Source organism: Paroedura picta, chromosome 3 (assembly GCF_049243985.1).
Source record: "Paroedura picta isolate Pp20150507F chromosome 3, Ppicta_v3.0, whole genome shotgun sequence".
Classification (NCBI taxonomy): Eukaryota; Metazoa; Chordata; class Lepidosauria; order Squamata; family Gekkonidae; genus Paroedura; species Paroedura picta.
In genome coordinates, this window is record NC_135371.1 from 90,036,006 (window position 1) to 90,062,337 (window position 26,332).

Genomic DNA, 26,332 nt, shown 5'->3' on the forward strand with positions numbered 1-26,332 from the left:
CCGGGGAGCGAAGATGTACAAGTCTGAAACAGCCGTGTTTGATTTTGTTTGGTAGAAACAGGCAGATCAGCAGATTACTGAGCTTTCACAGTATCCAGTTTATTCTGGTGTAATAAGTGACTAAAGAAGTAAAGTAGGAAATTTTCACAACACAGCAGGAGCATATTTCCCCTATCTGGCATCTAGAGCAGATAGTGCTTAACAATATTCCTCTCCTTTTTTTGTGGGGGGGGGCATCAAGTCACAGCTGACTTATGGCAACTCCATAAAGACATTTGGACATAGTTGACCATATCAGCCTTGCTTCACTTCTGAGATCTGACCAGATTAGGCTAGGCTGGGGCTATCCAGGTCAGAGCGCCTCCTCTATACAGCAAAATTATTTTCATTATCATAAAATAAAATTACGTTGGTCTAAAGCAGCAGAACAACGTTTGGTCTTAAAGGTGCTACTAGATTCAAACTTTGTATTCAGTAGCTCGAAAAGAAACAGACAATGAAAATAATCTTGGATGCCTTGTATTTTGTAACCATGTCAACAAAAAAAGACATATTTAAAAACACTATTAGAATCATAGAATCATAGAGTTGGAAGGGGCCATACAGGCCATCTAATCCAACCCCCTGCTCAACGCAGGATCAGCCCAAAGCATCCTAAAACATCCAAGAAAAGTGTGTATCCAACCTTTGCTTGAAGACTGCCAGTGAAGGGGAGCTCACCACCTCCTTAGGCAGCCTATTCCACTGCTGAACTACTCTGACTGTGAAAATTTTTTCCTGATATCTAGCCTATATCGTTGTACTTGAAGTTTAAACCCATTACTGCGTGTCCTCTCCTCTGCAGCCAGCAGAAACAGCATCCTGCCCTCCTCCAAGTGACAACCTTTCAAATACTTAAAGAGGGCTATCATGTCCCCTCTCAACCTCCTTTTCTCCAGGCTGAACATTCCCAAGTCCCTCAACCTATCTTCATAAGGCTTGGTCCCTTGGCCCCAGATCATCCTCGTTGCTCTCCTCTGTACCTTTTCAATTTTATTTACGTTCTTCTTGAAGTGAGGCCTCCAGAACTGCACACAGAACTCCAGGTGTGGTCTGACCAGTGCCGTATACAATGGGACTATGACATCTTGTGATTTTGATGTGATGCTCCTGTTGATACAGCCCAAAATGGCATTCCCCTTTTACCATTCCAAACATCTATATTTTTGAGAGCTAGGGGGCTGCCTTTGTGCTAATTCTTACTAACACTAGCCATCACAAAATAATGATCACAAACTTCACCAGATTGGAGGATATTAAGAAATATACTAACCCCCCCTCAGAAGGTGCCCCATCCTCCATTGATTAGCAGGGTGGCAATTCTGCCAATGAAGACTCAACTTGCTTTATTTGGTGTAAACATGATCACAGCCAATTTTATTATACCACTCTACCACGGTTGGCCCTATATGGTAAGTAGCCTGATCCCTCAGCCGTCCGGCTGCTTAACCGGAGGGTCCTTGGACACCTGGGACCCACTCCATCCCAGCTGAGAGAGCAAGTCCTCCGCATCTGGAATCCCTCACTACGAAGCAACCCTATGAAGGCCCACCAGGTGTCCACCTCACTTTGGTGCCCCGTGGGTTACTTGGCTATGAGCCCCTGGCCTCCCAGCCATGTAAGCTTCACTCGATCTTAGCTGATCTCGTTAAGGAGACCCCCAACCTCCAGGGAGTCCAGAGTGAGCAGCACAGTCTCCACCCCATGGCCAGGATGGAAGGCCAACTGGTATTGATCCAGGTCTGAAGTTTCCTCCAAAAATGTGAGGAGTTAGTCTGCTGTGGCCCACTCAACCACCTTGCCAAGAAATGCAAGATGTGAAACTGGGTGATAGCTGGCGGGGTCCCATGAGTCTAAAGATGGTTTCTTCAGCAGAAGGAGAACCATTGTTGCCTTGAGCCACTGGGGGAACTCCCCCAAAGAGAGGGAGAGATTAACAATATTCCTCATGGGGTCACCTATCCGCTGGTCACTCGACTTGAGCAGCCATGACAGACAGGGATTAAGGGGGCAAGTGGTCACCTTCACTGACCTCAGCACTTTGTCCACTTTGGATACAGAGAGCCACTTGAAACCATCAAACCTAATCCCCTGCGATGGCCATGCAGCTTCCAGTTCACTAGCTGCTCAATCATGGCAGTAAGGTCATGGTGGAGTCTCAAAACTTGATCTGCATAATAGCCCACTTAAAGCCTTACAGCCTAAGTCAAATTCACTAGTATTTTGGTGCCCTTCCTCGAGGGCGGAAGAGTCTGAACTAGTGTAAACAATTGGGCTGGGTGAGAGCTTGCGGAAATGATTTCTGCCACAAAGTTACTACACTTTGCAGCTTTCACTGCCTTCTCATACATCCTCATAAGCGTGCAATTAGATGTTCTTGCCACTTCATCACAAGTCTTCCACCATACTTGCTTTAGCTGTCTAACCTCCCTCTTCCTCTCCTGAAGCTCTGTGGTAAACCAGTCCTCCACCAAGGCCTCCAACGAGTCACTGGAGGGCATCGGGTCCCACAGATCATTCAGGAACCTCTCAGATTCCATAAGTCTCCTTGAGCAGATTAAAATGCATCTGTCACCCAAACAGGGAGGGCATGGCATCCTCAGTGGGACCTTCAGGGTATGGTGGTCTAACCACAGAATGGCATTGTTAGCCAACAGATCTACCTCACCACCAGCACTAAAGATCAAATCCAGCCTGATGAGTTGAGCCAGCAACAATTTGTGAGAACGCCAACACCTGGCCTGGGCCAAGTCCTGGAGCCAGCGCATCCATATGGAAATTGAAGTCCCCCAGGACTAAGAGCCTGGGGAACTGCAACATCCAGGCAGGTGCTGCATCCAGCAGGCCTGGCATGGCATCAGATGGAGAAGTGGGTGAACAGTATACCAGCCAGATGTCCACATTCTCGACCGATTCACACATCAGGCCAACACATTCCACCCACGTGATCAATGGTGCTGGGAGAGTCCTGAAGGGATAGGTATCCTGGACCAGGATCAACCCCCCCACACATTGGAGCTGGGGCTGATGAATGACCAAGGACCCAGGTGGTGCCAGATCTTTCAAGGCACTAGACCTTTCAATGTTACTAAAATAATAAATCAAACCCTACAAATATCTGAATAAAGGAAATTCTTAGTATTCTTACTATAATCCAGCCATAGGCTTTTGAAGGTATCAAGGATCCAAAACATTGCAAATTGGATCCCAGAGGAGTGTGTGTAAGTGACCCAATTTTATTCTTCAAACCGTAAATGGCAGGTGCATCTAGCAACAAGCTGTTTTAAGCGGCAGTATTATAAAAAACACGTGAATTGCACAGATGTATTTAAATGAGTTGGATATATAGCCTCTAAAGAAAAAAATATAGAGATATTCACTCTGGAGCAAAAGTCTTTGTAATTTGTCACATTGACAGCTATCGTTCTAAGCTGAAAAACTGGAGCTCCTCTGGTGTGTGATTTTGTTCAGTAAAGTGATTCACTAGTGGAGCGTTATTCACATCTAATCTTCAGGGGTCTCACATGGACATTTTATACAGTAAATTATAATCTTAGATAAACAACTGATGAATTATTTTACCTTTACAACATATCCAGGAATATACTAATCCAACTAATGGCTAAGTAACTTTTTTTTTTGCTTTGCAATAATATATTTTGTTGTTTATATAACAGAAACTAGAACTAGAAAAAGAGAGAGAAAAGCGTGCTTAGATTATTGAGTACATAATTTGCCCTTAACCCCCCTTTCCCCTTCCCCCTGAGATCAGTCCTTACAAACATTGATTCAAGATTCAGTTCTGATCTCTATTTAACAAGATAATCAATATAATGCCATTGTTCTTGATATTCTTCTGGGGATTTTCCATTGACTATGCTAGTTAATTTGGCCGTTTTCAAAAGTTCAGCCCATTTTTCAAATAGGTTGATGAAGGTGGTGGTTCTGGTGATTTCCAGTTCATTGCTAGAACCAATCTCGCTGCCATCATTGCATGAAAGAAAAACGTTCCTTGATTGAGATGGTAAGTTTTCTATGACGTACACTTAACATATATTCTGCTTTCAAGGGAAATTTAGCATTATACATAACTTCTAATATGTCATGTATGTTTAGCCAAAGTTTTCTTCCTTTCACACATCACCACCATATATGATTAAAAAATCCTGATTTATCATTGCATTTCCAACGGGCATCATTGGCTAGTCTGCTAATTAGTTTAGGTATGATATACCATAGATAAAACATCTTATATCAGTTCTTTCTTAGGATTTGACAGTTTGTCAATTTATGAATCTTAACCTACATATGTTCCCATTCCTCCATTGAGATATTAGTCTCTAAATTCTGCATCCATTTAATCATACATGTCTTAACCTGCTCAGTTTTGGTTTTGTATTTCAGCAACAGGTTTTAAATTTGGCCTTGATGGTGTGGCTTTCCTTGAAATAAAAGGTTCTCAAATTTTAAAAGTGAAGACCTAACATTGACCTGCTTTTGAAATTCAGATTTAAATCTGGAAGAAATTTGGTTATATTCTAACCATTGAATTGCAACTCTTTCTTTATTTAATGTCTGCAGGCTTTTTAACACTCCTGAATGTGTCACCAGGTCTTTGTATTTCAAATAGGTTAGTCTTCTTTGTTGTACTGTACTGAAGTAGGCTTCTATTGGAGATTTCATCAATGATGGAGTAGATTATAGTCTGTTTGTATCTATTCCATATATTCATCTGGACAAGTAACGTTAATTTACAAATTTCACATGATCCACATTGAAAATTACCAGTTGGCAAATTACTCAAGGGTTCTCTCATAGTATGCTTCCTCCAATTCACTAGTTCACCAATATTATGGCTCCTCCTCCAAGCAAACATTGGGTCATTCTTACACTCCTGAATATCCTCCACCAAATACCAGTACTTAGGTATAATGTTTTTATCTGTCTAGCATAAAAAGAATACTCAAATGCACACACCATCTTTTCAAGAGGATCCCTGCCTCGATACTTTAAGAAATCCTGAATATGGATTATATTTACAGAATATGGATTATATTTACAGATTTCGTGACTGAATGAAAACAATTCCAAAGGAAATTATAGAAGCTTTGACGGGGGGTGGACAGAAGAATAATATAAACTACTTTGGATCCTGTTGATGAGAAAGGTGGGGTATAAATGAAGTAAACGTATGATAAATATAGTTGAAGGTTGGGGCAGATAAAATGTAGGGTGGTCAGTAGGTGGTAAGGAGAGAAGGAAGCTGGGAGAGGATATTGAAGCTGCCAGGAAGGGAGAAAGAGGAATAGTGGGGGAGGGGATATGGTGGATTGCCCTCCGCAAATCCTTCTGGGTCTCCACTTGTAATGACGTGGGTCCCACTTGTAATGATGTGTTATAACTGTGAGATATTCTCAATATTTCTGTCTTCAAGTTATTTTTTGCACAGTCTGCCAAGGCAAGCCAATAATCTATTTCACCCCACTATTTTTCATTTCAGAGATCACTTTAAAATCCAAAGATACCTCAACAATGTGATTTATAAAGTTTCCAAAATCTTTATGAAAATCTAGATGTAAATAGATACATAACTAGAAAAAATATTTTTAAAAATGTAGCTCTTTTTTCCCAAACAACAAAGTCATACTGGTTGGAATACTAAGCTTTAGAATGGATAGGTCAGAACAAACATGAAAGAAAAGGGAACAGAATCATTCTGCTTGATGGTATACTTGTCTATATCTCCAGATGTTCCTTGCCCATAGTTCCTTCAGCTATTACTCCTCTAGAATGGTCCATTGCCTCATGAAACTTTATTACACTGAAATGATGGGCAAGGGAAATATATCATGCCCCTTGAAGCACAACTAATTTTGGGCAAAAATACTATATTGACGTGCATGGCAAAAAGAAATGAGAATAACACAATTGTACACAAATTCTGCCTCTGCTAAAGACGCTCTTTTTAAAAAAAAAAAGCAATCCAGATTGCATTACCCAATAAGATTAGTACTTTATTGAACCTCATTATAGGTTCATGTCCTCCCTAGTCATAACCTCCTGTGTTATTTTTGGCACATGAAACCCTCATGATTTAGTGTTGTGTGTGAGAAAAATGAAGTCTGCTTCTAAAATATGTTGACTCTTATTCCAGATGTGGTAGTTCCGTGAGAGTCTTTTCATGCTGGCGCTTAATGGTTTGAATCGGCCATTATTTATTTATATGTTAAAGAAAAGCAAGGGAGTGCAGAGTTGTTTTTAATGAAAGCAAAAGGGAAAGGAGCAATAAAAGAGCTTTTGCTGAAAAAAGAAACTCCTATGTAACCTGATTTTGGTATGGTGTCTGTGAAAAAATATATATTTTAAAGAATGACTCCTTCAACAGCAAAACTCCAAGGAGACGTTGCAATGAAATAGAGTATAAAAGTTAATTGACTGACTGTGATTTAACAGGGTTATTGGCAAATGGACAGCAAGAAACAAATGATTTTATTGAGCAGCTCCAATCTGGGAGCCTCAAATGGAATGGAATTCTTATATGTATGCACATTCATTTTGGTGTCCCCACTGTGTGCATACACGAAGCTGCTATTGACATTGTGGTGGGAAGAGAATTCACAAGAAGTGTTACCTGCATGTAAGAAGAGCCTGTGGAACATTTTTAAATGATCAGGTGTCTATGCAAGTTTATGCTGCTATGAGAGCTTGTATATCATTAAGGTGCTGTAAGACTCTTCCTTATTTTTGCTGTGACAAATACACAGCTACCCTCTGGTTACTATAGAGTTTGGGTTGAGGTTTGGAGAAACATCATGACACATTCTTTAACACAAAAATATACATTTCTAGGCATGAACCTGAGGAAGTTTGGAATACACTGGAGCTACACCCACAACTGGTTTAAAGATATGTTAAGGAAAATTCTGCCCTGACCTGGATAGCCCAAGCTAATCTCACCAGGTCAGGGAAGCTAAGAAAACTTGGCCCTGATCAGTATTTGGAAGGGAAACCATCAAGGAAGTCCAAGGTCACTACACAGAGGCAGGCAATCAAAAACTACCTCTAAAGGGCTCTTTCCTTGAAAGTTCTACAGCAGGGGTCCCCAGCCTTTTTGAACTTGTGGGCACCTTTGAAATTCTGACACGCCTTGGGAGGGGGGGTGCAGTTACAAAATGACTGCCCTGGGAGGCAAAGTCAGCCACAAGATAAGCACAATCGAATCTCCAGTGGTCAATAAGAAGCCTTGCCGGGCAGAAGCCCCATCTGGCCCTGCCTACTTGCTAAAAGTGCTTGCAGGGCACCAGGGAAGTTTTGAGGTGGTACCACAGCATTCGCAGGAGCCAGGTCGGAGATGCCTGCCCCATGGGGTCACTATAAGTTGGTTGTGGGGTTGCCAGCTCTGGACTGGGAAACACCTGGAGACTTTGGTAGTGGAGCCAGGAGTAGGTGGGATTTGGGTCAGGGATGGGCCTCGGTGGAGTATAATGTTAAGCAGCCATTATCTCCAGGGGACCAGACCACTATCTCCTGAGGCTGAGCTATAATTCCAGATGATCCCCAGCCCCACCTGGGGCCTGGTTCCTTAGCCAGCTGTGATTTGACTATAAAAAGGGGGGGGGATCTGAGAGAAGAGATCTAGCCACCTTACACAGCCCAAATACACTTGTGATATCATACTGTCCAGATTCTTCTCACCCAGGGCCTTATTTTATGGCAGTCACCATTATTGGGTACCTTCACCTGGGCGGGGGGGGGCCCTCTCAAGTCCAGATCCACCTGACTCATTAAGCCAATGAAAGAAAGGATCAGAAATTCTATCCTTGGGGAATAGCCTAGTGAGGATCTGCAGAGGGTGAAAATCGGCGCAACCTTATATGTAAGTACTGGCATCTTTTAAAATAGAACAGCACTGAACTCACATGTCCTTGGCCAACTAGCAGACCATGGACTAGACATTTATATGCACTGGCAGAATCCAATTCTATACAATCAAGCACACAATAAAGTCTTATATATATGGATAAGTGCAGAGGGCTATAACTTTAATAAAATGAAACTGTGCTCTGTATTTCATTGGTAGCATGTTAATGGTGATTGTTTTAAGAGATTTCAGGATTTTAAAAGGTTTCCCTGCTCTTAATTCTAGCAGCTTAAAATATCACTAGAAGCCCCAGCCAAAAGCAAGGTTGCTGTCTTTAGATGCAAATAATACAAAGAATTTTGTGCCTGCATCTCTTTCTATGTCCTCCTCCTATTATTATAGCAGCATCTCATCTTAATGGCAACATCAACAAGTAGACAGGCTGACAACTGAAGCTATTCAGAATCCCTCATTGATCTTATGACATGTGCCATCCTTAATGGACAAGGTCATGCTCTTTCCTGTCCCTGTCCCACCCCTTTATTACCAACTGCTTGCAGGGATGACCCTTTTGATAAGAGAGTTGAAGAGGTCAAAAGCCAGTACTAATTGCTGGACCTTAAGATCTCCCAGCTTTCTTTGTGTATTTCCAATACATTATCTCCAGACTGTTAAGACTATGGCCCTTTGAAACTGTACTGGCTATTGCAATAGGCAGCATATCCCTTGGCCCATCTCCCAGGATTTTCCTATAAATGCATATATAAAGACAGGTTAAAGAAACAGAAGAGTCGAGTTGGCTCATATATAAATGCCTTCTTTCTCTGATTGTATTACCTTTAATCCATTGCACTATTATGAGTACTATAGCACTGAAGTAGAAGTGTGACAAAGTTCCATTTAAGGGAAACATAAAAGGGGCTGCAAGAAAATTGTACAAACTGATGGCCTGAAGGCTTGGAGGCCATTATTGTTCTCATTTGTTTTAAAGATGGCACCGAAACCCTTACTAGCTGGTGAGAATCAAATATACTAGAAGAGATGGGATTCTCAAAAGTAACAGTTGCAGTGAAAGCAACTAGTTACTTTCTCCACCACATTGCCCTCCACAACCACCCTAAGAAGGTACCTGGACCAACACCAAGAAAAGAACCACCCTATCCCTGTACATTTTCATTCAGAAGTAAGTCCCACTGAATTCAGTGTGGCTTATGTATGCTCTAGATCTAAAGCCCACTTTACTTTTAAAGAAAATGGGCGCTAGCTGGGCGGGGGGCTCCCAAAGGCTTCTGCGTAGCCGCAGACGACGTGGTGCTGGTCAGCAAGGCTGGCCGCGGTGTTCGTGGGGCCGCAGAAGCCTTTTCCCTCCTCCCCCCTTGGGACTGTGTGAAGCCTCAGCGTCGGCGGGGCTGGAGGTGGGGGAAGCGGCCTACCTGTCCTCGTCGGGGCTGGCTCTTCAGTGGCTGGCGAGGGCAGGAGTTCGCAGGGGCGTTGTGGCGCGGCGGCAGCAGGGCCATTGTGTTGGCGGCCATGTTGTGCAGACAGGGCGTCGGCGGCGGAGCACGTGGGCGGCGGGCTTATTCTTGCCGGCACCCTCGTAGAGCGGCAGGCCCCACGGCAGCGGCAGCGGCAGTGAAACGGAGTCGGGCAGGAGCTCAGGAGCCGCAGGTGGCGGCGATGGACAGCCGGGGAAGCGGGCTGTATGTGGAGGTGGCCGGAGAGGCGGCTAAGTGGCGAGGTGGTGAGTGGGAAGCGGGGTGGGGGGGTGGGAAGGTCGCTGGTGGTGGCAGGCCGCGAAGGGCATTAGCAGTGGGGGTGGGAAGGGCGGGGACGGGCGGCTTCGTGGGAGCCGGCGGAGGTCGGGCCGGCATCATTCTCGAAGGGCAGGCGGCGGCTGGAGGGGAAGCAGTTTCCCTCGAGGCCACGGGCGTTGGGCAAGCCTCCTCCCTGGCGGCCATCCGGCAAGGATGGCGGCTCGGGAGGACTGGACAGTTGGAGGCGCACCGTCCAGCAGACGGGCCAAGTGTCCAATAGGGAGGCGCACTTTGCCCTAACTCCTCCCAACATGCCCTTACTCAATTATTTAGTCTGCGGCACCCCGCACAGCGGGACGGTTTCCAGATGGAGAGGACTGTAGACTTAAGCCATTGATCTCAAATGGGAGTAAGCATGTACAAAACCTATATGAAGTAAACATGTACAGGACCAGAAAAAACACATATAGGATCTAAGTAAACATGTACAGTATCTGCATAAAGTGCCATCACCTCTGTTGAAATTCTTAGGTCAATGTCTCTCAATTAAAATAATGAAATAATTATTTAGGATGTTTTTGTGTTACTTTTTGACTTGTAGTTCAGATTATGCTAAGGTGACCAGAAATCTGGCTCTGCAAGGAGGAATGCACTGCCACCACTGTGGCAGCAGCAGGCAGGTCCTCCTCCTACTCCCTCCCCCTCCCCCAACCCTTAGAAGGGCAGCGGTGGGGCAACAGTGGCAGCAGTGGCAGTGGCAGCAGCGGCTGCAGCGGTGGCAGCGGCGGGGGGCCCTCCCTCCTCCCTCCCTCCCCGATTGGCCTTAGGGCAGCAGCGGCCCGGGTCAAGGGAAGACTCAAGGCCTGGTCCTGGCGGAGGCAGGGAGTCCTGGAGGAAAAAGCCGCCCAAAGGAAAAAGTGGCAGCAGAGCTGGCCAGGAAGCCATGCCCCGGAGCCCGGGCACCTGCGTGGGGGCCTGTCTAGTGGGTTGCCTGCCACGTGGGCCAAAAAAAAGTAAACTTTTGTTTTTAATTTAATTTTTTAAACAAAAATATGCAAACACCGCAGGACACGGGGCAAATGCCCCATATGCAAGACTGCCCCGCCAAAGGTGGGACGGATGTTCAGCTTAGATTATGAAAACCTTATATGAGAAACTATCATTTTATTTATAAAATGACCAAGATTCTGTATTATCTCACCTGAGACACTGTGTCCAACATGGGTCAGACATGATAAAGCTCACTGAGAGGAGAACACGGCACTGCTCTGCTGCTTCACCTTGATGGGGCGTCCACATTTCACAGATACAACTATGAACATTCTTGGCTATTGGTAACCCCTTTATTCTGGAGTCAAGGGTCACTGCTAGAAGCATCACCCTGCAGTTAAATATCCAATGATGAAGGCCTTTTGCCTATGACATATGTTGCCTTGGATTCTAAAGCAGAAGGTTTAGACCTCAAAATGGATCTAATGGCAATTATTATGGGGGAAAGTGCAAGGTGACTATATTCTGCAACATTCAGCATCTGGATAAGCATTTAATTGGGGGGAAGATTAGAGAGACCAAAGATAGTCAGTGCACTGGAATTTTGTGATCATGTGCATGAATTTACATGCATGAACAAGATACATCCAACCCACTGCATTTCAGGGATATGACAGAAGGAACTGAAACCTGAAAAATTATCCTGCACAGGTATGCACAGCAACAATTTTTAAATGATGCTTTCCTTATGAGGACAATGGTTTCTCCAAAAATGTGGGAGTTTCACTGATAGACAGGCCAGGTGGAAGATATACCTTACTGCTCAAATCTAGAAATTTGGATTTCCTATCTAGGAGATATTCTTCCTTCAGAAACCTAAGGCTATTATATCCAGTCACTGGGTAGGTCACCACAACTCCTCAGATTAATGGACTCTTCCTAGTAAATCAATACGACAAATGTGTGTGACAGCTGGTTAGGAAATCCACTCAGGCACTTGAAAGCTGGCTAAGATATCAATAGCAAAGGCAAAACAGCTCCAGGCAAAGCAGGAAAAAAAAACTAAGCCCCCTGAAATGTCATTTCACACTCATATTCCAGTCCAGAAACAAACAATACCATTCTTGTTTATCACTAGCCATGCACAGATGCTAAGCGACATAATGGAACAGAAGATTGCCTAAGAGCAAGCATCATAGCTTTTTGGTGTTTTTTTTAAGCAAATATTTGATGAAAATTATTCTGAGCCTTTGATATGCTGCGTTGGATCACAACTAAGCATTCCACTAACAGAAGGGAGATCCCCCCTCCCCAATTTCCTCCTTCCATACTACAGACTCCCAATTCATCCCAACTGCTGTTCTAGAAGGTTCCCCATTCTCCTGGAATAGCATTGTTGTGAGATCAGTGGAATGCAAAAGGAGGTGATGAGGCAGGAAAGTTCCAATCAGTAGAACATGTAGTGGGGATTCAACTCAATGTCTCTTTTTAAGGCTATAGGCCTTTAAGGCTATATGTGGCCTGGGTCCTACCCATCTGCGGGACCACTTACCTCCTTATGCTCTCCACAGGGTGCTCCGCTCTGCAGGTGTGAATTTGCTGGATGTCCTGGGTCTGCAGGAGGTATGCCTAGCTTCGACTAGGGCCAGGGCTTTTTGGTCCTGGTCCCTACCTTGTGGAATGAGCTCCCAGAAGAGCTGAGGGTCCTGACAGAGCTTACTGGGTTCTGCAGGGCCTGCAAGATGGAGCTCTTCCACCAGGCTTATGGTTGAGGCTGGGCTATAGACTGGGGAAATACAGTTGGGTCCTCCCCCATATCCCTCCCGGGGGGTGAACATCACCCCTTGGGCTAACATTGCCTAGTGATATGAGCAAATTCACACCTGGGAACAGAAGTATGTGGCGTCCAGTGTTTTATTAGAGACGTTAATACACCGTCTGTGGTGCAGTTGGGATATGTACTGGTATTTTTTTATTTTCATTTTGTATTTTTGTATTTTCATTGCAATGTTGTTGTGAACTGCCTTGAGCTGGCTGGTCTGGGAGGGCGGTATATAAATTAAATAAGAGCCAGTTTGGTGTAGTGGTTAGGAGTGTGGACTTCTAATCTGGCATGCTGGCATTCTGCACTCCCCCACATGCAGCCAGCTGGGTGACTTTGGGCTTGCCACGGCACTGATAAAACTGTTCTGACCAAGCAGTGATATAAGGGCTCTCTCAGCCTCACCCACCCCACAGGGTGTCTGTTGTGGGGAGAGGAATGGGAAGGCGACTGTAAGCCACTTTGAGCCTCCTTCGGGTAGGGAAAAGCAGCATATAAGAACCAACTCTTCTTCTTCTTCTTCTTCTTCTTCATAAACAAATACATGTATTTGGATATGATTTGATATCAAGTCACATGAATTATCTGTCTCTACCTCATGCTGTATCCTAAGCAAATTAGTTATAAGCAGATTATTTTACTACTATAATATAAAAAGTTAGACCACATTTGAATAGCTGCAAAAATCTATCATGAACTGTCTGGTCCAGTTCACTACCTGCCCTGCAAGAGCAAGGGTGCAAGGCCAAAGGAAAGCAGGGCTCCTGCAGAAAATGGCCGCCCAGCTGGGAAGCTCAGCCACCCTGTTTTGCAAGGGTCTTTCTGCCCTCCTGCCCTTTTACAGGCTGTTTTAAAAATGGGTTTGCTACTAATCTTCTAATAATCTTCTAATAAAAGAGGTAATGTCTTAATATGATCTATATTTTCTAGCAAAGGAAGAAGTAAAAGGTCAGAAAAGTAAACACATTCAACGGCCACATTATACAACTATTTGCATCACAGTCATAAACTTTATCAGAGTACTAGCTGCAAAGCCAGTTCATAACGACGGGCTTTGAAAGGGCCCCACCAGTCCCCAGCGGGTCGGCGGTGGAGCGGGTGAGTCCCAGGGGGGCAGCAAGCGCTCCTGGTGGCTCCATGATGTGGTGGGCATGCCTGGCGGGCCACGGGGAAAGCCTGGCTCGGCCCCCTCCCCCACAAAGTCAGCCCCGCTTCCCCACGGGCAGCTGCTGGGCAGCCGGCTGCAGGCGGCGAGGCCAGTGCCAAGAGGCACCAGCGCACCCTCGGGACGAGGTGGATGGTGGCCCAGGTGAGCAGGAGCGTTGGTGCAGTGAGGTGACCGGTGAGAGCCACCCGGGCACCACACTGGTGAGTCGACTGGGGAGACCAGGGAGTGACAGGGCGGCAGCAATGGTGGGGCAGAAGGCTGTTTGGGGGTGGTGCGGTGTGGTGCAGTGCGGTGGCTGTGGTGGCTGCAGTGGCGGCGGGCAGTCTGGAGAGAGGGTCCCTCTTTGGCATGGCAGCTGGTGGGGAAGGCCTTGCCGAGGAGGAGCAGGTGCTGCAGGTGGCTGCTCTACAGGCCATCCCAATTGGCCCGGTGATCCGGACACCACCCAGACAGGGTGGCCCTTTGCGGCCCTGACAGGACCGCCTACATGGCTGTTTCTAAATTATAAGAGCTACCAATACCAATGGTCAGGATGTTTTTTTAAATAAGTCTCCCTTTGAAAACCATAGCTGGTAAGGAATGACGGCATGTCTCTCATGTGTACTGAGAGACAGTCAAATATGAACAGTAATTAGGAAGCTCTCTAGATGGAAGAATACAAGAAAACTGAGTAGAACAAGCAAGTTGTGCTGTTATGAACCTACTTAAACAGAAGTTTCTTAATACTTCTCATAGCAAATTTTCACATTATCATTCTTTTTTTTTTATAAGATTTTTATTTTTATTTTCCAGGATTAAAGATAATGAAATACAGGCAATCTACATTGTTAGTACAGAAGAAAAAAGGTTATGCTCTTCATTTGATACATTTAGTTCCCCGTTTCAATCCCCTTTTAAAATATTTATAGATAATACAATACAAGTAATCTACATTATTGATACAGAAAGAAAAGGATTATGCTCTTCGTTTGATACACTTGATACCCCGTTTCAATCCCCTTTTAGGTAAATCAGATAAGGGCCCCATTGTTCTTGAAAATCCTCTTCTCTTCATTTAAGATTATAAGACTCCACATGGCTACAATATTATGGACTTTTACCCAAAGCTTATAAACTTTTTCACGTTTCCACCACATTTAAAAAGAGAAGTCTACTTTGTTACCATCGTTTCAACATTTGTTTGCATAGTTTTTAACAATTTTAACAATCATAAACAATTTATACTTAGCGTGGTCTTAGAGCCATTCACATTTCCACTAGGGAAAAGAAAAAAGGAAAAAATAAAAGCCTACTTAGTTGTACAGAAAGAAAAAGAAAAAGAAATATATATATATATATATATATATATATATATATATATATCTTTAAACCGCCCGTGGCGCCACGGACTAAATAATTCGGTAAGGGGTGTAGAGGTGGGATTAGTCCGTGATGAGGAAGGGTACGGATTGGACCCTTCCTCACGACAGACAATCGGAGGGACCAATCGGCAGGCGCGAAGCGCCTACCGATTGGTCCCTCCGATTCCCAGTTCCAGGAACTGTGAGCCGCACGCAGCGCGGCTCGCAGTTCCTCCTGGCCTGATGCGGCGAGAGGCGCAAAGCGCCTCTCGCCGCATCAGGACACCGACCCAGGGAGCCTCCGGCAGTCGCGCGAAGCGCGGCTGCCGGGGGTTCCCTGCCTGGCGGGCTGCCGCAGCAAGAGGCGCAAAGCGCCTCTCGCTGCGTCAGCCCACCGCCAACAAAAGTAGCTCGCTGCCGCCGACCAGCCCACCGCCGCCGCCGACCAGCGCGCCGACGACTACAGTAAGGACCTAGCGCCCGCTGCATTCCCCTGCAGCTGGCTTGATTACTAGTATATATATATATAGGTTGTTAAGGTTGTTAAGTTATATAAGTGTAGAATCATAGAATCATAGAATCATAGAGTTGGAAGGGGCCATACAGGCCATCTAGTCCAACCCCCTGCTCAACGCAGGATCAGCCCTAAGCATCCTAAAGCATCCAAGAAAAGTGTGTATCCAACTTTGCTTGAAGACTTCCAGTGAGGGGGAGCTCACCACCTCCTTAGGCAGCCTATTCCACTGCTGAACTACTCTGACTGTGAAAAACTTTTTCCTGATATCTAGCCTATATCGTTGTACTTGAAGTTTAAACCCATTACTGCGTGTCCTCTCCTCTGCAGCCAGCAGAAACAGCATCCTGCCCTCCTCCAAGTGACAACCTTTCAAATACTTAAAGAGGGCTATCATGTCCCCTCTCAACCTCCTTTTCTCCAGGCTGAACATTCCCAAGTCCCTCAACCTATCTTCATAGGGCTTGGTCCCTTGGCCCCAGATCATCTTCGTCGCTCTCCTCTGTACCCTTTCAATTTTATCAACGTCCTTCTTGAAGTGAGGCCTCCAGAACTGCACACAGTACTCCAGGTGTGGTCTGACCAGTGCCGTATACAATGGGACTATGACATCTTGTGATTTTGATGTGATGCCTCTGTTGATACAGCCCAAAATGGCATTTGCCTTTTTTACCGCTGCATCACACTGCCTGCTCATGTTTAGTTTACAATCCACAAGTACCCCAAGGTCTCGTTCACACACAGTGCTACCTAGAAGCGTATCCCCCATCCAGTAGGCATGCTTTTCATTTTTCTGACCCAGATGCAGAACTTTACACTTATCTTTATTGAATTGCATCTTGTTCTCATTTGCCCATTTTTCCATTGTGTTCAGATCTCGTTGAACTCTGTCTCTATCTTCCGGAGTATTTGCCAGTCCTCCCAATTTGGTGTCATCTGCAAACTTGATGAGTAGTCCCTCTACCCCCTCATCTAGGTCATTAATAAATATGTTAAAAAGTACCGGGCCGAGCACCGAGCCCTGAGGTACCCCGCTACTCACCTCTCTCCAGTCTGATGAAACACCATTGACAACAACTCTTTGAGTGCGGTTCTCTAACCAATTCCCTATCCACCTAACTATCTGAAAATCCAGATTGCAGTCCTTCAACCTATCCATCAGAACATCATGGGGAACCTTGTCAAAAGCTTTACTAAAATCCAAGTAAATGACATCAACCTAATTTCCCCGATCCAGCAAACCTGTTACTTGGTCAAAAAAGGAAACTAGGTTGGTCTGGCAGGACCTGTTGGAGACAAATCCATGCTGACTTCCTTGGATCACCAAATTGTCCTCCAGATGTTTGCAGATCGCTCCCTTTAATATCTGCTCCATTATCTTCCCCACAACAGAGGTCAGACTCACTGGTCTGTAGTTTCCTGGGTCATCCTTCCTCCCTTTTTTTAGATCGGAATAACGTTTGCTCTTTTCCAGTCCTCCGGGACATCTCCAGTCCTTAAAGAGGTTCCAAAGATGATGGACAAGGGCTGTGCAAGTTCTCTGGAAAGTTCTTTGAGTACTCTCGGGTGCATTTCATCTGGACCAGGGGATTTGAACTCATCCAGTGCAGCTAAATGCTTCTCGACAACCTCTCTATCCATGTTAACCTGCCACCCAGACACTATCCTTTGGCTACAGCCATCTCTAGATGTGCCTAAACACTTTGACCTGTGGGGAAAAACTGATGTAAAATAGGCACTAAGCCTTTCTGCTTTCTCTGCATCTTTCGTTAGAGTTTGTCCATCCGCACCCAACAGTGGACCTATTGCCTCCTTGACTTTACGTTTGCTCCTCACATAACTGAAAAATCTTTTCTTGTTACAATGGGCTTCCCTGGCCAATCTTAGCTCACTCTCAGCTTTGGCCTTTCTGATGATTGATCTACAGTGCCTAGTAACCTGTAGGTACTCTTCTTTAGAGCTCTGTCCTTCCTTCCATTTCCTGAACATTTTCCTTTTCTTTCTTAGTTCCTCTTGAAGTTCTCTGTTCATCCAAATAGGCTTCTTAGAGCTCCTGCAGTGTTTTCGTATTTCTGGAATAGTCATTGATTGAGCATGCAATAGCTCTTGTTTGAGTAGCGCCCACCCTTCACATGCTCCCTTCCCTTCCAGCATTGTCGTCCATGGTATGACACTCATCATGTCTCTGAGTTTATTAAAGTTTGCCCTACGAAAATCCAACATCCGCGTCTGGCTACAAGCTTCCTTGGCTCCCCATCTCAAAAGGAATTCTATGAGGACATGGTCACTTCCCCCTAGGGTCCCCACCTCCTTCACCTCATCCACCAACTCTTGCCTGTTGGTCAGTATTAAGTACATTATTGATACCAAAAATGATAAAATAGATTAACTTCTTAACTAGTTATATTGCCTATATGGCAACGGAAAAAAGGAAAAAGGAGGTAAATAATTTCAACCACTGTGTCTTATTTCCGTTCCCCAAGCTTCTTAAGGGGGTCTCATATCGAGGCTTGTTGCATCTTGTTGTTCCCATTGGCTTATGTTCTGTCCAGTTGGCCTTTGGCTTAGAAAGTGCAGTTGTAGTCTTTCCCTCGGAGTATACATCGGTGAATCTTGAAGCAGTTGTACCTCCTGGGCTCCAATATCAGTACAGTTTTTTTTCCCAAGAAGCTCCTTTCAATTGATTACTTTCACTGCAGATCCATATATCTTTTGATTGGTTCTTGTGTACTGTTGCTTTTGAGTTGCTGTTTGTCTTCTTAGGTAGGGTGTCTTATCTAGGCTGCAAAGCTCCGACATCCCCTTTTCCATCTCCATAGTTTCAAGTTTCTCTTCTGCTGGTAGTTTTCCACCTTGTTTAGAGCTATCATCAGCCACTGTTGTTGATTCATCATTCTTGTTAGAGACTTCTTCCTTGCCGCCGTTGAACTCCTTGAGCATATTTTTAAGCAAGCCATCTGCTTTCAGATCTTGAGTTTGTTTCTCTAATAAGTAAGCAATTTTTTTTTAGCATAGACATGTTCTAGGCTTGAAATTTTCTTAGTCTTAGGCAATTTTACAAATAACCAGTAGAGGTCCTACGGAGTCCTAACGAAAAGCAACAGTCTGTTATGATATTGAACTCAGTAAAGCAGCATAGTAAAGCAATGTCTCGTACTGGAACAGAATTCTCGCGAGATCTTCCCACCCACGGCTCTTATCTCTTATCTCTGAAAACCAAAACAAATGCAGTAAGAGCTATTACTAATTACTTTGAGTTGATTTAAGTCCTTCTTCTTCTTAGAAAAGAGAATTAGCCTGCCTCATATCGAGGTGGCTTCAAGCAGAGCCAGAAACGGGAGAAACGGAGGAATGGAAGAATACTTGCGTCTCTGTGCGTTAATTGATGTCTCAATATCTTGGAATTTAGCAGATGTCCTCCCCTCAGTTCACAACATTTGTTTGCAGTAAATCGTAGTAGAGGAACGAAGTAGCTTCACTTACACTCTATCTTGCTTAAATTAAAGAAAGCAGCTTTCCACGCCGAGAGTTTGTTCCAGAGGAGAAGGTGCCGGGGGAAACCCCCACTCACTGTTTATAGGCTCGATCTGATGTCTGCCAGTTATTTTCACTCCGGAGTTATGATGAGCCGAAAGTCTTGCAGGGAAGTATCCAATTAGCTTTGTAGATTAAAATAAGAGCTTTGTAGATTGCAGAGTTGAAAGAAAAGAAAAAAGTTTTAAAATGGCGGACGGCACTTACTGGACCCTGTGCACACTGAGCTTGTGTTCCATGGAAAATTAATTTCCCTGCGGAACAGAGAGGCCCCAGAGATTCACAAGGAATTCCTGAGTAGATGGTGGGTGGGTTGGCGTACCCAAAACCCGGTTCTGTCAATCACAGCAGCAATTGACCCTCAGTGGAACAGGAGCTCGAAGTATTCGAGCTATCCAAGTGCCATGTCACCGCCCACTCCCTCACATTATCATTCTAACCCATACGTTATTTGTTGCTGGCCTGATTTTGAGTATGATGGACAGGATTTTCATCCAGTGAATTTCCTTCCATGAATGAGCTGTCTGCGTCAATGGATTCAATTGAGTCAGTGGATTCAAGGCACTCCAGTGGTGCCACTGTGGTACTGAAGTGCTATATTGGTTTAATGCAATAGTGCTCTACATAAATGTTTTTACGAAATCCTCCAAGGAAGATCGTGTGGCAACAGGTGGTGTGTATGTGTGTGTGTGTGTGTGGGGGGGGGGGTTGTCACTGTAGGAAGCACAATGGACATTTTAAACAGCACACCACAGCAATTCAGAAATGCAGGAAAAGGATAGAAGATGTTGAGCCACTTCAAAAGTGGCTCAACAATGCTTTGCTATTGGGTCTCTGGAATCACAGAATTGGAAAGGGCATCCATGGCCATCTAGTCCAACCCCTTGCAGAATACAGGAAACTCACAACTACCTGCCCACACAGAATTGTTGGTGTAATTTGGTAGTTTATGTTATAAAAATAGCAGAGGTAATATATAAATGATGAGACCAGACAAGGCAGGTATGCTGTATATAAAAAGACAAGTTTACTAGCTAAACAGGATAGAGGAAACTGGAAGACAAAACAAGAAAATGCCTAGCTTCCTATAACTCATTCAGGAGCTCTACACCTTAGCTGTTATATGGTGAAGATTCAAGATGGATCTTGAATCCTAAAGCAGATCTCTTCTCAAACAAATGGAGGAAGGAGAATTCTTCTCTTCCTGCTAAACTTGAGTTAGGTAATGGCTCCTAAACAAATCTGCATATTGAAGCAGACCACTTGACCCACTCTGCCTGTCCCCACTAGCAACAAGTGTAAACAAACAGTTTAACTCTTTGACTGACAGTCTGTGGCTGGCTCTTAGCGAGACAATGTCTAACAAGAATCCCTGGTTATTCTGGCCTGGAGGAAATTTGCCTCCTATCTCCAGAGTGGTGATCAACATTTCCCTGGGTATACAAGAAAGGGCCACAAGAGCCAAGCATGGTCGCAATCCCTTCTGCCCATCCACTTACAATCTAGCTAAATTCACAGAATTGCAGAAATATGCTGACATAATGCAGAGATGCACCATTACAGTATCCTGCACTAAGATTAAACATTTAGTGACTTTACCTTTCCTGCTAGCAATTTGTGAAGCATTTTCTAATGCCTGAAGAACTCAGTCAAAGGCTGAAGCAGAGAGGCAGGTCAGGATTCACAGGAGACACAGCCACCAGATTTATAAAATAGAAAACTCTGTCCATGAATGCTTGATCCTAATGAAACTTAACTCTTCCCTACAACTATAAAGGAGCTCAGCTCTGTTGCCATCTATATTCAGCTGCATCCAGACCATTCTTAGAAATTTCTTTTCTGTTGCTTACCAGGTGCTTTGCCAACTTGAGTTCTTCCTTTGGACTGCCTCTTGCACTTAATTACAAAGTGATTACTAAGGGGATTTCAAAGCCAGAGATTTCATCAGAGTAATGACGGAATCTCAAATAATCTTTATGTCTGTATGCTTGAGTAAGTTGATTGCGCTGTTTGCATTTTTTCTTCATTAGCAGGGCTGCATTTCTTCATTTTCTGATGCTATCATAGACACTAACTAAGTGGACACCACATTTTTCTACACTGTTTGTCGTGGGGGACTTTAGTGTCCATGCAGAAACTTCCCTACCTGGTGCTGCCACTTCATGGCTGTCATAGCAACATTGGGACTCTCCCAGTTTGTATTGACCCCCATACATGAAGCAGGCTAGATTCTAGTTTTGATCTTTTGCTCAAGGCATGATCTGAATAGTGTGTTTATTTGTGAACCAGCACCAGACAATTCCCTCATGGAGCATATTTATGCTCAGCAGTGGAGACTAATGGATCCTAATAGTTTGCAAAATGCACTGTGAGATGCATCTGGAACTGCTGGCAGTTCTCTTGATGATCTGACTGAGATTTGGAATAGGGATCTCCAGGGAGCTATCAGTTGAATTGCTCCTTGATGCTCTTTGCACCCTTGTGTCTTTGAGGCTCTTTTGAGATTTTAAGAAGTTGTTCAGATGGCTACAGTGGAATTGGTGGTGAACACAGCTGTGAGAATACACTTGTTGTTGTTGTTATGTGCGAAGTCGTGTCCGACCCATCGCGACCCCATGGACAATGATCCTCCAGGCCTTCCTGTCCTCTACCATTCCCCGGAGTCCATTTAAGTTTGCACTGACTGCTTCAGTGACTCCATCCAGCCACCTCATTCTCTGTCGTCCACTTCTTCTTTTGCCCTCGATCGCTCCCAGCATTAGGCTCTTCTCCAGGGAGTCCTTCCTTCTCATGAGGTGTCCAAAGTATTTGAGTTTCATCTTCAGGATCTGTCCTTCTAAAGAGCAGTCAGGGTTGATCTCCTCTAGGACTGACCGGTTTGTTCGCCTTGCAGTCCAAGGGACTCGCAAGAGTCTTCTCCAGCACCAGAGTTCAAAAGCCTCAATTCTTTGACGCTCGGCCTTCCTTATGGTCCAACTTTCGCAGCCATACATTGCAACTGGGAAGACCATAGCCTTGACTAAACGCACTTTTGTTGGCAGGGTGATGTCCCTGCTTTTTAGGATGCTGTCTAGATTTGCCATAGCTTTCCTCCCCAGGAGCAAGCGCCTTTTAATTTCTTTGCTGCAATCCCCATCTGCAGTGATCTTAGAGCCCAGGAAAATAAAATCTGTCACTACCTCCATTTCTTCCCCATCTATTTGCCAGGAATTGAGAGGGCCGGATGCCATGATCTTTGTTTTCTTGATGTTGAGTTTTAAGCCAACTTTTGCACTCTCCTCCTTCACCCGCATCAACAGGCTCTTTAGTTCCTCTTCACTTTCTGCCATTAGAGTGGTATCATCTGCATATCTGAGGTTGTTGATATTTCTCCCTGCAATCTTGATCCCAATTTGTGACTCCTCTAATCCCGCATTTCTCATGATGTGCTCTGCATACAAGTTAAATAGGCAAGGTGACAGTATACAGCCTTGCCGAACTCCTTTCTCAATTTTGAACCAGTCAGTGATTCCATGTTCAGTTCTCACTGTTGCTTCTTGACCTGAATATAAATTTCTCAAGAGACAAATAAGATGCTCTGGTATTCCCATCTCTTTAAGAACTTGCCACAATTTGTTGTGCTCCACACAATCAAAGGCTTTAGCATAGTCAATGAAGCAGAAGTAGACGTTCTTCTGGTATTCCCTAGCTTTCTCCATGATCCAGCGTATGTTGGCAATTTGATCTCTAGTTCCTCTGCCTCTTCGAAATCCTGCCTGAACTTCTGGAAGTTCTCGGTCCACATATTGCTGGAGCCTAGCTTGTAGGATTTTGAGCATAACTTTGCTAGCATGAGAAATTAGTGCAATGGTGCGGTAGTTTGAACATTCTTTGGCATTGCCCTTCTTTGGGATTGGAATGTAAACTGACCTTTTCCAATCCTATGGCCATTGTTGAGTTTTCCAAATTTGCTGGCATATTGAGTGTAGCACTTTTACTGCATCGTCCTTTAAGATTTTGAATAGTTCAACTGGAATGCTGTCACCACCACTAGCTTTATTGTTGCTCAGACTTCCTAAGGCCCATTTGACTTCACATTCCAGGATGTCTGGCTCCAGGTCAGTAACTACCCCACTGTGGTCATCAGGGATGTTAAGCTCGCTCTTGTATAGTTGTTCTGTATAATTTTGCCACCTTTGTTTAATCTCTTCTGCTTCTGTGAGGTCCCTACCATTTTGGTCCCTTATCATACCCAACTTTGCATGAAACGTTCTCTTCATATCTCCAATTTTCTTGAAAAGATCTCTGGTCCTCCCTATTCTATTGTTTTCTTCTATTTGTTTGCACTGTTCATTTAAGAAGGCATTCTTATCTCTTCTGGCTTTTCTCTGGAATTCTGCATTCAATTGGGTGTATCTTTCTCTTTCTCCCTTGCCTTTCACTTCCCTTCTCTCCTTAGCTATTTGTAAAGCTTCCTCAGACAGCCATTTTGATTTCTTGCATTTCTTTTTCTTTGGGATGGTTTTAGTTGCTACCTCTTTTACAATGTCACGAACCTCCGTCCATAGTTCTTCAGGCACTCTGTCTATCAGATCTAATTCCTTAAATCTATTTGTCACCTCTACTGTGTATTCGTCGGGGATATGATTTAGTTCATACCTGAGTGGCCTAGTGCTTTTCCCTACTTTCTTCAATTTAAGCCTAAATTTTGCAACAAGAAACTCATGATCTGAACCACAATCAGCTCCTGGTCTTGTTTTTATTGACTGGATAGAACTTTTCCATCTTTGGCTGCAGAGCACATAGTCAATCTGATTTCTGTGTTGACCGTCTGGTGATGTCCATGTGTAGAGTCGTCTCTTGGGTTGTTGGAAAAGAGTGTTTGCTATGACCATTGTATTCTCTTGACAAAATTCTACCAGCCTGTGCCCTGCTTCATTTTGTACTCCAAGGCCAAACTTGCCTGTTATCCCGGTTATCTTTTGGCTTCCTACTTTAGCATTCCAATCCCCCATGATGATAAGCACATCATTTTTTGGCGTTGCTTCTAGAAGGTGTTGTAGGGCTTCATAGAACTGATCAACTTCATCCTCTTCAGCAGCAGTGGTTGGGGCATAGACCTGGATCACTGTGATGTTGAATGGTTTGCCTTGGATTCGAACTGAGATCATTCTGTCATTTTGGGGATTGTATCCCAAGACTGCTTTTCCTACTCTCTTATTGATTATGAAGGCTACTCCATTTCTTCTGCGAGATTCTTGTCCACAGTAGTATACCTGATGGTCATCTGAATTAAATTCACCCATTCCTGTCCATTTTAGTTCACTGATTCCTAAAATGTCGATGTTCAGTCTTGTCATTTCTTGTTTGACCACGTCCAGCTTGCCTTGATTCATGGATCTGACGTTCCAGGTTCCTATGGAATAAAAATCTTTACAGCATCGGACTGTCTTTTCGCTACCAGTTACTTCCACAACTGAGCGTCCTTTCGGCTTTGGCCCAGCCGCTTCATTCATTCTGGCGCTACTCGTACTAGCCGTCTGCTCATCCCCAGTAGCATGTTGGACACCTTCCGACCTGAGGGGCTCATCTTCCGGCGTCATATCGTTATGCCTATTGGAACTGTCCATAGAGTTTTCATGGCAAAGATACTGGAGTGGTTTGCCATTTCCTTCTCCAGTGGATCACCTTTTGTCAGAGCTCTCAGCTATGACCTGTCCGTCTTGGGTGACCCTGCACGGTATAGCTCATAGCTTCACTGAACTACGCAAGCCCCCTTGCCACAACAAGGCAGCGATCCTTGAAGGGGGGAGAATACACTATAGAGCCCAATTGAAGGTCTATAAGGCAGCGATGAAAACGGCAAAAAGAGATTATTTTGCCTCTTCTATTATGTCCACTAGCTCACAATCAGCTGCATTATTCAGATTGGTTTGACAACTGAACACCCCTTTGGTGGGTCCTGAAAATGATACTGGTTTGGCTCTCAGCTGTGATTCATTTGCAGACTTTTTGCAGATAGTCTCTAAGCTCCACCTGGAGTTGGCTGCTGAATTTGAGAATAGTAGTGTGATGGGGGATCCACTTGCACCATCTGGTTCTTTTTTGGATTTTTTTTACCTTGGAGATGTTGACAGGATCCTGTATCTCATGGCTGATAAACTTATACCATGAAGTGGCCCTTAGATTATTAATTTATCTCCCTGACAGGAATGTTTTCCCAGCTACCTTAAGGAGATTATTTTTATACATTTGCTAAATAATTTTTTCTTAGATAAATCTATCTGATCTGGGGAAGATAATTAAGCAAGCAGTGGCCAGGTAGTTCCAAGTTTTCTTGGATGAGACATCTACTCAGGTACTTTTTCAATTGGGCTTTAAGTCTGGTTTTGGGACTGAGTTAGCACTGGTTGCTAGGGTTGACAGTCTTCATTTACCCCTGGATAAAGGCATGCTAGACCTGATGATCCTTCTGGATCTATCAGTGGCCTTCAATACAATTGTACATTAGTACCACAATTTCCCTTCCTTAGAAACACAAGTTTCTTTCCAAGTCCTGAGGTTCTGAAGCAAGTTACTCTCACTGAGTCCAGGGAAATCCTCCTAGCTAATTCCCCCTTTTAACTGGGCAGGGAATATTCTCTCCTTAGAAGATTTCTCCCCTTTCTTTCTGCCTGATTTGGAAGTCTCACACAAGTACCCAAAACAGTTCTCTTGACTGTGTAGAACTGTTTTCAGTTTATGCTGAATTCAAACAGATTAGTCAAAACTGTGTTATCTAATTTGTAGTAGAGTAGATGTCCTATAGCTAAGGCACAGAACGATAATCTCTGGAAGCAGGTTTCTGTTGACTTCACTCAGCATGCAGCTGTCTTATAACTTTTCTCACAGCTGTTGCTTGCCAATCAGAGTACTCAGAGTAGCCTGTCACACAAGCTCTCTGCCTCAGTGAAGAATTAACCCTTCATTTCCTGGTTTCCTGATATTCCAATTATCTTAAGCTGTCACAGTAGTATACCCTTGCTGTTATAGGACGAGTGAAGTTTTGGTAAATTTATAATGAGTTTGAGAGATAAGCCTACATTAGTAAGATATACATTGAGCAGAAGCAAACCTATACTAATTATTGTCTTCATAGATTTCAAAGAAAACAATATCATTTATGGATTATAAAGAAACATACAATTTAAAATATATCCAAATGGCAATAAAAGAAGGACTTTTTACAGGAAGCACATTTTCCTTTCAACCACTTCAGCATACAAATTGGCATCAGGAATGGTAGAAATAAAACCTACAGTACAGAAGTTTGAATTCAGAAGCTGCTTGAG